The sequence below is a fragment of the Idiotropiscis lumnitzeri genome, unplaced genomic scaffold (genome assembly GCF_059441095.1).
Source record: "Idiotropiscis lumnitzeri isolate Australia: NSW breed Sydney's pygmy pipehorse unplaced genomic scaffold, RoL_Ilum_1.0 HiC_scaffold_189, whole genome shotgun sequence".
In the NCBI taxonomy this organism is placed as follows: Eukaryota; Metazoa; Chordata; class Actinopteri; order Syngnathiformes; family Syngnathidae; genus Idiotropiscis; species Idiotropiscis lumnitzeri.
The window spans coordinates 343,727-351,089 of NW_028283727.1; the positions used below are offsets into that span (position 1 = coordinate 343,727).

A 7,363-nucleotide genomic window follows, 5' to 3' on the forward strand; every position below is an offset into this window, starting at 1 on the left:
ATAATTTACTAAATGTAACGGCCGAAATAAAACGCTAGCTGGATGGCCAGGAGGAACCAGACACCGTTGTTCATTTTCCTCGCCGGCGGGGGAAAAGAGTGGGACAGAGAGGCCGCGAGCAGCCTGCTCGCGGCCGCCCCATGCAACTCCTCTCCCCCTCTTCTCACCGGCTCGGCTTTTATTAGTTTGACTCAAGAATCACATGAAATTAGAATACAATGAAGGTCTGTTTAGCCTAAACTAAATCACCAGAATACAGGAGATTAATTAACAATGGTGGTCTGTTTTAGACTAAACTAATCAACAGAAGACAGAAAACATCAATAACTAATCATCAGTAACTCTAGCAGGCAGAGAATCACAACTCACAGTGTAAAGGTCAATTTAACTATACACATCATCAGGATACAGTGTCTGTGTGCGTGTGTGCTAAAATAACAAGTAAGTGTCTATGTGTGTGTGTTTAAACATGAATGAGTGTATAAAAACATGATTATAAATACACAAACTGATTAACTATCCTCAGCCCATCTTACACTCTCTACCAGTATATATATATATATATATATATATATATATATATATATATATTTGTATTTTTTTTAAGCATTTTTGAAGGTGTGCCGCTACTTTGCACCTATATATATTTATATATATATATATATATACAGTGAACCCCCGGTTATCGCGGTTAATGGGGACCGAGACCACCCGCGAAATCTGAAAATCCGCGAAGTAGCGTCGCACCTTCAAAAAAAAAAAAAAAAAAACACCGTGTATATATATACTTCGCACCTATATATATATATATATATACCGTATTTTTACGGCCATAAGATGCGCTCCCTCAAAGGGCGCAACACCAGTTGAGGGTGCTATTTCCGTATTCAATGCATATACTAGGCGCGCCGCACTACAAGGCGCTAGCTCAGCCGCTCGCGCTAGTTCAGCGCTAGTTCAGGCGAGACTAGCCGCTCTCGCGCTAGCTCAGCCGCTCGCTCTATCCAGCCGCTCGCTCGCGCTAGCTCAGCCACTCGCGCGCGCTAGCTCAGCCACTCGCACCTGAGTCGCGCTAGCTCAGCCGCTCGCACCTGAGTCGCGCTAGCTGATGTCAGCTCACCAAGACTCAATCCCCCAAGTGATCGTTTCCAGAGGTATCACCCCATTTCAATGACAGATGCTATGAATCTATTGGGAGTCACTGCCAATAACAATGACTATAACCAACAAAAGGTGTCTTGGCATTAGTCTACTAAACAACGTCAGGGGAGGGACTTCACTGGTCACCACACTCCTTAGAGTCACGGTTTCAAACCAAAAAAAACCTCAGCTTACAAGCAAACAATGAAACAAAGAAATAAGATTAACACAAAACATGTGTCTCTCATGCCATCTATATACCCAAAATAAATAAAAATAACACAAAAGATTACAGCAATGGCTTCTTGGGAGCCACTCAGCCTTAGCCAATTACAGCAATGGCTTCTTGGGAGCCACTCAGACTCAACCAATCACATGGCTGTTTAGAGAGATGGGCTGTTGTGCTTTGGGCTTTTTGCAGTCTGTTGTCTAAACCTGGGACGTTTCTTGCTTGCAATAACATAAATGATAAGACTGACTACAACATTGTCGACAGCTGCCCTTTTGTCCAGCTTTCTCCTACACCATCACCCAAACACCATAGTCACATAATGTATAATTCACGGTCAATTAGAAGCATAGATGACTCAGACTTTGTCCAGCAGGGTGTGCTAACATGCACTGAACAGCCCAATGAGTAAAAGGGTTGATGGTCGCGAGAGTGATGCTTAGTCCATATAATGGGCGCGTCGCTTTACAAGGCGCTTTGACTGTTTTGGGGAAGATTAGGGACTTTAAAGAGCGCCCTATGGCCCGGAAAATACGGTATAAAAGAGGAAAGATTGCAGCCGTACAATGAAGACGCTCTAAGATGAACAGCTTGTTGGCTTTTGAGGTGAGTGGTGCAAAATCAAATGGATGATGACACTTGTTAAGATGAGACTGTCTTTTCCGTAGCGGCCCCGGACGAGGAGGAGCAGATGCTACGGCGCTTGGAGAGCAAAATGCCAACTGGACAGGGAGACTATTTCTTTGTTGTTCTTATCTTTGCTCTGTCACTAACTCACTGGGTGTGCACTGCCAACACTGACTGCATGATGGGGAGAAGTCGAGTTCCTATTTGCCCCTTCTTCCACTGTTTTTGCCCCCCTTTCTTGTAACAGGCTGGCAGCGGAGCGGGATGGCCCAAGTGGTGCTAAGAACCACTGGACGAGAGTCGTCATCGCACAATTAAGTGAGAAGTCCACAACTGAAAGTTTTGCAGGATGGGCACAGCCATGAAATAAGATGGTGACATACAAGTCAATGTTTGTTGTTGCAGGTTGGAGAAGGAAGCGGTCGAGACGGGAGTCTCAGAACAGCAGCGGAAGTCATAAAATCGAATTGACGGGGCAGAAGAGGAGCCGGATGAAAGGGTGGAAAAAGTTAAAACGCATGCATGCAAATCCATCAACAAGTGGCACATGAACATTTTTGTTACAGGCCGTTTGTGGACAAGGAATGATCGCTCCGTCAAGTGATGCTCCAAGCTGAGCAGCTTCCTGGCTCTTGAGGTAGATGACAGCATTCTTCTAACAACGCTTGGAGAGCAAAGCACCAACTGGACAGGGAAAGTATTTTTGTTGTTCTTATCTTTGCTCTGTCACTAACTCACTGGGTGTTCACTGCCAACACTGACTGCATGATGGGGAGAAGTCGAGTTCCTATTTAACCCTTCCACTGTTATTGCCCCCCCCCCTTTTCTTGTAACAAGCTGGCAGCAGTGCGGGATGGCCCAAGTGGTGCTAAGAACCACTGGACGAGAGTCGTCATCGCACAATTAAGTGAGAAGTCCACAACTGAAAGTTTTGCAGGATGGGCACAGCCATGAAATAAGATGGTGACATACAAGTCAATGTTTGTTGTTGCAGGTTGGACGGGGGTCTCAAAACGCACGGCCAATGCATCAACAAAGTGGCGCAGGGCTCAGAGATGGATTCAAAGAGGAAAGATTGCAGCCGTACAATGAAGACGCTCCAAGATGTACAGCTTGTTGGCTTTTGAGGCGAGTGTTGCAAAATCAAATGGATGATGACACTTGTTAAGATGAGACTGTCTTTTCCGTAGCGGCCCCGGACGAGGAGGAGCAGATGCTACGGCGCTTGGAGAGCAAAGTGCCAACTGGACAGGGAGACTATTTCTTGTTCTTATCTTCGCTCTGTCACTAACTCACTGGGTGTACACTGACTGCATGATGGGGAGAAGTAGAGTTCCTATTTGCCCCTTCTTCCACAGTTTTTGCCCCCCTTCTTTGTAACAGGCTGGCAGCGGAGCGGGATGGCCCAAGTGGTGCTAAGAACCACTGGACGAGAGTCGTCATCGCACAATTAAGTGAGAAGTCCGCAACTGAAAGTTTTGCAGGATGGGCACAGACATGAAATAAGATGGTGACATACAAGTCGATGTTTGTTGTTGCAGGTTGGAGAAGGAAGCGGTCGAGACGGGAGTCTCAGAACAGCGGCGGAAGTCATAGAATCGAATTGACGGGGCAGAAGAGGAGCCGGATAAAAGGGTGGACAAAGTTAAGAAAACACATGCATGCTAATCCATCAACAAGTGGCACATGAACATATTTGTTACAGGCCGTTTGTGGACAAGGAATGATCGCTCCCATCAAGTGATGCTCCAAGGTCAGCAGCTTCCAGTGTTCTAACAACGTTTGGAGAGCAAAGTGCCAAGTGGACAGGGAGAGTATTTCTTTGTTGTTATCTTTGGTCTATCACTAACTCACTGGGTGTGCACTGCCAACACTGACTGCATGATGGCCATTTTGGACTGAGTTGTGCATGAAGGCAATGCTTCATTTGAGGCAAATGTGGTCTGATATATTAATTTGAGATTTTATTTTTTTAATTATTTTTTTAAGTGAATTGTCAAACTTCCTTTTTGTATGCTCCACATGTGCGTTTGTACGTGAATTAAAATTGTCAAGTGATTTCAAGTGGTCTATTTGAACTTGTGAGTGGCAGTATATGCATGTTTTTGAAAAATGACAAGTGTAGAATGGCATTTCCCCCAAACATTCGAAGGGTGACTTTAAACATGCTTTCAAACTTTAAAACTCGACTAACAATGTTGATAAACATGCAACAGGTTCGGCATTCGTAGAAAGCAGAAGTTACATTTTTCATGTAGATAAAAGTAATGGAGGGTAAGTAGTTAAATGTCAATTCTCCTAACATTAAAAGTGGTACATATATAAAACTTGTATAGTAAAACAAGATGAGTGAAGCTTTGAACAAACATTGCGAGACAGCCAATCATACGAACAAGGTGGGCAAAATCCTGCCTTCTGTTAGCTGGCCAGGTTAGCATTGAGCTCATGACTTGAAATTCCACACAGGCAAAGTAAGGCAATAACATCCCACGTAGTTTGAATTTGGTGTTTTAGCCGTTTCATTTTTTACATTTGTCTTTATAATACTGGGCCTGTTTTATTTAATTGTCATTAGAATGTATCTAATAATCAGATACCCTTATACCATATAATATTTGATAATTGGTTTATTTTTTTAATTGAATGTGATATTGTTTTGTTTCATTAATTCAATAAAGTTTAAAAAAAAGAAAAAACAATCTCTGCCTATTCATTCAATAGTTTTTTTTTAAGTCACGTGTCCATGTTCAAAATTTAAACGTCAACTTGGTTGTCTCAGTGCTTCTTCACGCATGTACGCCCCTCCCCCCTATGTACATCTTATTTCTTGAAACAACTGAGCATTAACTCTAAAATTGACCTTTTCCTCATTGCAATGTTACTCGTTATCCTTAGGTCTTTAAACGTGGAGAAAGGGTGATATAAGTTTCGTTTTCGTCCAAGATGCAGCATAATCGCGTGCATGAAATTTGTCCCTCGAGGCTTCCGTAGTTGAGGCGTCACCTTAGGCGCGAGCTGAATTTTCGTTCTTTCTCCTGCGGACCTTCGAAAGGTAAGCACCTCTCTTCGCTGATGCTTTTTAGTTAAATGGCTAGCTTATTTGTATTGTGGTGGAATTGTTTCATGCTGTTAATGATGTGTGTTGCTGCTGGGTTGAACTTTAATGCTCGTTTTGACGGCTGATGCTTGAGCTCCGGTGTAGTTTTTTTACCTCCTTGTAAGATTGTTGCTCCTTGCGTTGTTGTCCACGGTTGGTTTTCTGTGCTTTGGGGCTTCGTGGTGGCTGAGGTAAAACCGGATTTAATGGCGCGCTGAGCGCGAGTAAATTGCTGGGGCCTAGGAGTCACCGAGCTAACTGCTAAATCGGAGTTTAATGGCGCCCTTTTTATTTAATTTTTTATTTGCCTCCCCTGAAATGTAGTTGTCACTTATGATGTCCACGATTGTTTACTCTGCATTGTGGCGGCTGGGCTAACTGCTAAAACCGGTTAAAATGGCGGGTTCAGCTTGTGTTAATTTGCGGGGGGCCATTTAGCTACTGAGCTAACGGCTAAGATTAGAATTAATGGCTCGCTGAGCGCGAGTGAATTGGTGGTGCCTAGGAGTCCCCGAGCTGACTGCTAAAACCGGATTTAATGCCGCGCTGAGCGGGCGTAAATTGCTGGGGATAAGAGTCACCGAGCTAACTGCTAAAACGGGGTTAAATGGCGCGCTTTTTAATTTTTTATTTGCCTCGCCTGCAATGTAGTTGTCACTTATGATGTCGTCCATGGTTGTTTTCGCTGCATTGTGGCTTCGTAATGGCTGGGCTAACTGCTAAAAACGGTTTAAAATGGCGGGCTCAGCGTGTGTTAATTGCGGGGCCTTTTAGCTACCTAGCTAACGGCTAAGATTGGAATTAATGGCGCGCTGAACGCGAGTAAATGGCGGGCGGGGCCAAAGTAGCTTCTGAGCAAACTGCCAACTTTGAGCAAATGACACGCTGAGCGCAAGGAAAAGGCGGGAGCCTTGTTCCGCTGTGATTGGTCCAGGTTGAACAAGTTATGGTGTTTGAGTCCCTGTGCTTGGCCTAGTTTGAAATGCGTCATGTGGTGTGCTGTTCAAGCCCTGTGATTGGCCTCGTTTGAAATGCGTCACAAGGCTGGCTGGTTGAACACCCCCCCCCCCCTTTTTTTTTTTTTTTTTTTTTCCCCCTGAACACTGATTCATTTTAAATGCATCATGCTATATTGCTGTCCCATGTATATCATACTTGATTTTTTTATCACACATGTACTGCTGTTTTTAATCAGTTTTCAACCTTACGCTGCACAATGAGTGTTTTTATTCCTGTTAAGCACATCCACTTTTTTTTTTAAACATTGTTCCACTTGGCATTGTGGACTCTTTGGCATTGGCTGTATTGTGGAATTTTTGGCATTGTGGAATTTCTTGCATTGTGGAATTTTTGGCACTGTGGACTTGTTAGGGGTTGGGGTTTTAGGGTTAGGGGTAAGGGTTTCGGGCACAGGTGTCAAACTCAAGGCCCGGGGGCCAGATCCGGCCCGCCACATCATTTAGTGAGGCCCGCCAAGACAAAACATGCACGACTACGTTTCTTGTCAAAATACCAAATGTTTTCTTTGTGACTAACCACACTGTTAAAATGAATTGAATGGTAGTTAAACAAACAACATTTTCCTGGATTCAGATTTTTAAAACTCATTAGCCATCACTTTGTTGTGTATATGTAATAATAATATGATAAACTATGATGTGGCCCACGAGAAAGATGAGTTTGACACCCCTGGTTTAGGGTTAGTGGTTGGGATTTAGGGCTTTAAGGGTTGGGGGCTTTAAAGCTTGGGGGCTTTAAAGGTTGGGGGCTGGGGGGTTTAGGGGTTGGGGGGTTTAAGGGTTTAGGGCAGCGGTCGGGAACCTTTTTGACCTGGAGACCCATAAAACCAAACTATTTCTAGATATATATTTTTTGAGAGCCATATAGTATTTTAAACATATAATAATAATAATAATAATAATAAAAGGTTTACTTTTAATGTGACTTCTGGTGCTGCATGTTTTTTTTTTTTTATGTCCTTAATTTGTGTTTCCTCGACTTGATTCGCCATCATGATGCTCCGATCGTGAACCGTTCTTGCTGACAGTGGCATGTCTCTTATTTTTTTGATTATCTTGGCTTTATTTGGAAAGTCATCAAAAAGTTCATTGGCCACATCAAGCATAAATGTTTTGGCATATTCGCCATCTGTGAACGGCTTTCCACAATTCACTATTGCCAAAGCACCCGCAAAGCTAGCGGAATTACCGTCACCTTGCGTGGTCCAGACACGCAGTTGCTGCTGGCTCGTCTGCACTTTCAGTTGCAGC

General features: G+C 43.7%; 2 long non-coding RNA genes across 2 annotated transcripts; both read left to right on the top strand.

The window, feature by feature from the left end:
* Positions 1-1,568: 1,568 nt before the first annotated feature.
* On the top strand, positions 1,569-2,874 carry LOC148314889 (uncharacterized). Its single transcript, XR_015841435.1, has 3 exons — positions 1,569-2,314; positions 2,402-2,495; positions 2,563-2,874. It is a non-coding gene; the product is annotated as an uncharacterized LOC148314889 (long non-coding RNA).
* A 147-nt stretch (positions 2,875-3,021) lies between these two features.
* On the top strand, positions 3,022-4,054 carry LOC148314890 (uncharacterized). Its single transcript, XR_015841434.1, has 3 exons — positions 3,022-3,450; positions 3,538-3,640; positions 3,702-4,054. It is a non-coding gene; the product is annotated as an uncharacterized LOC148314890 (long non-coding RNA).
* The last annotated feature ends 3,309 nt before the right edge of the window (positions 4,055-7,363 follow it).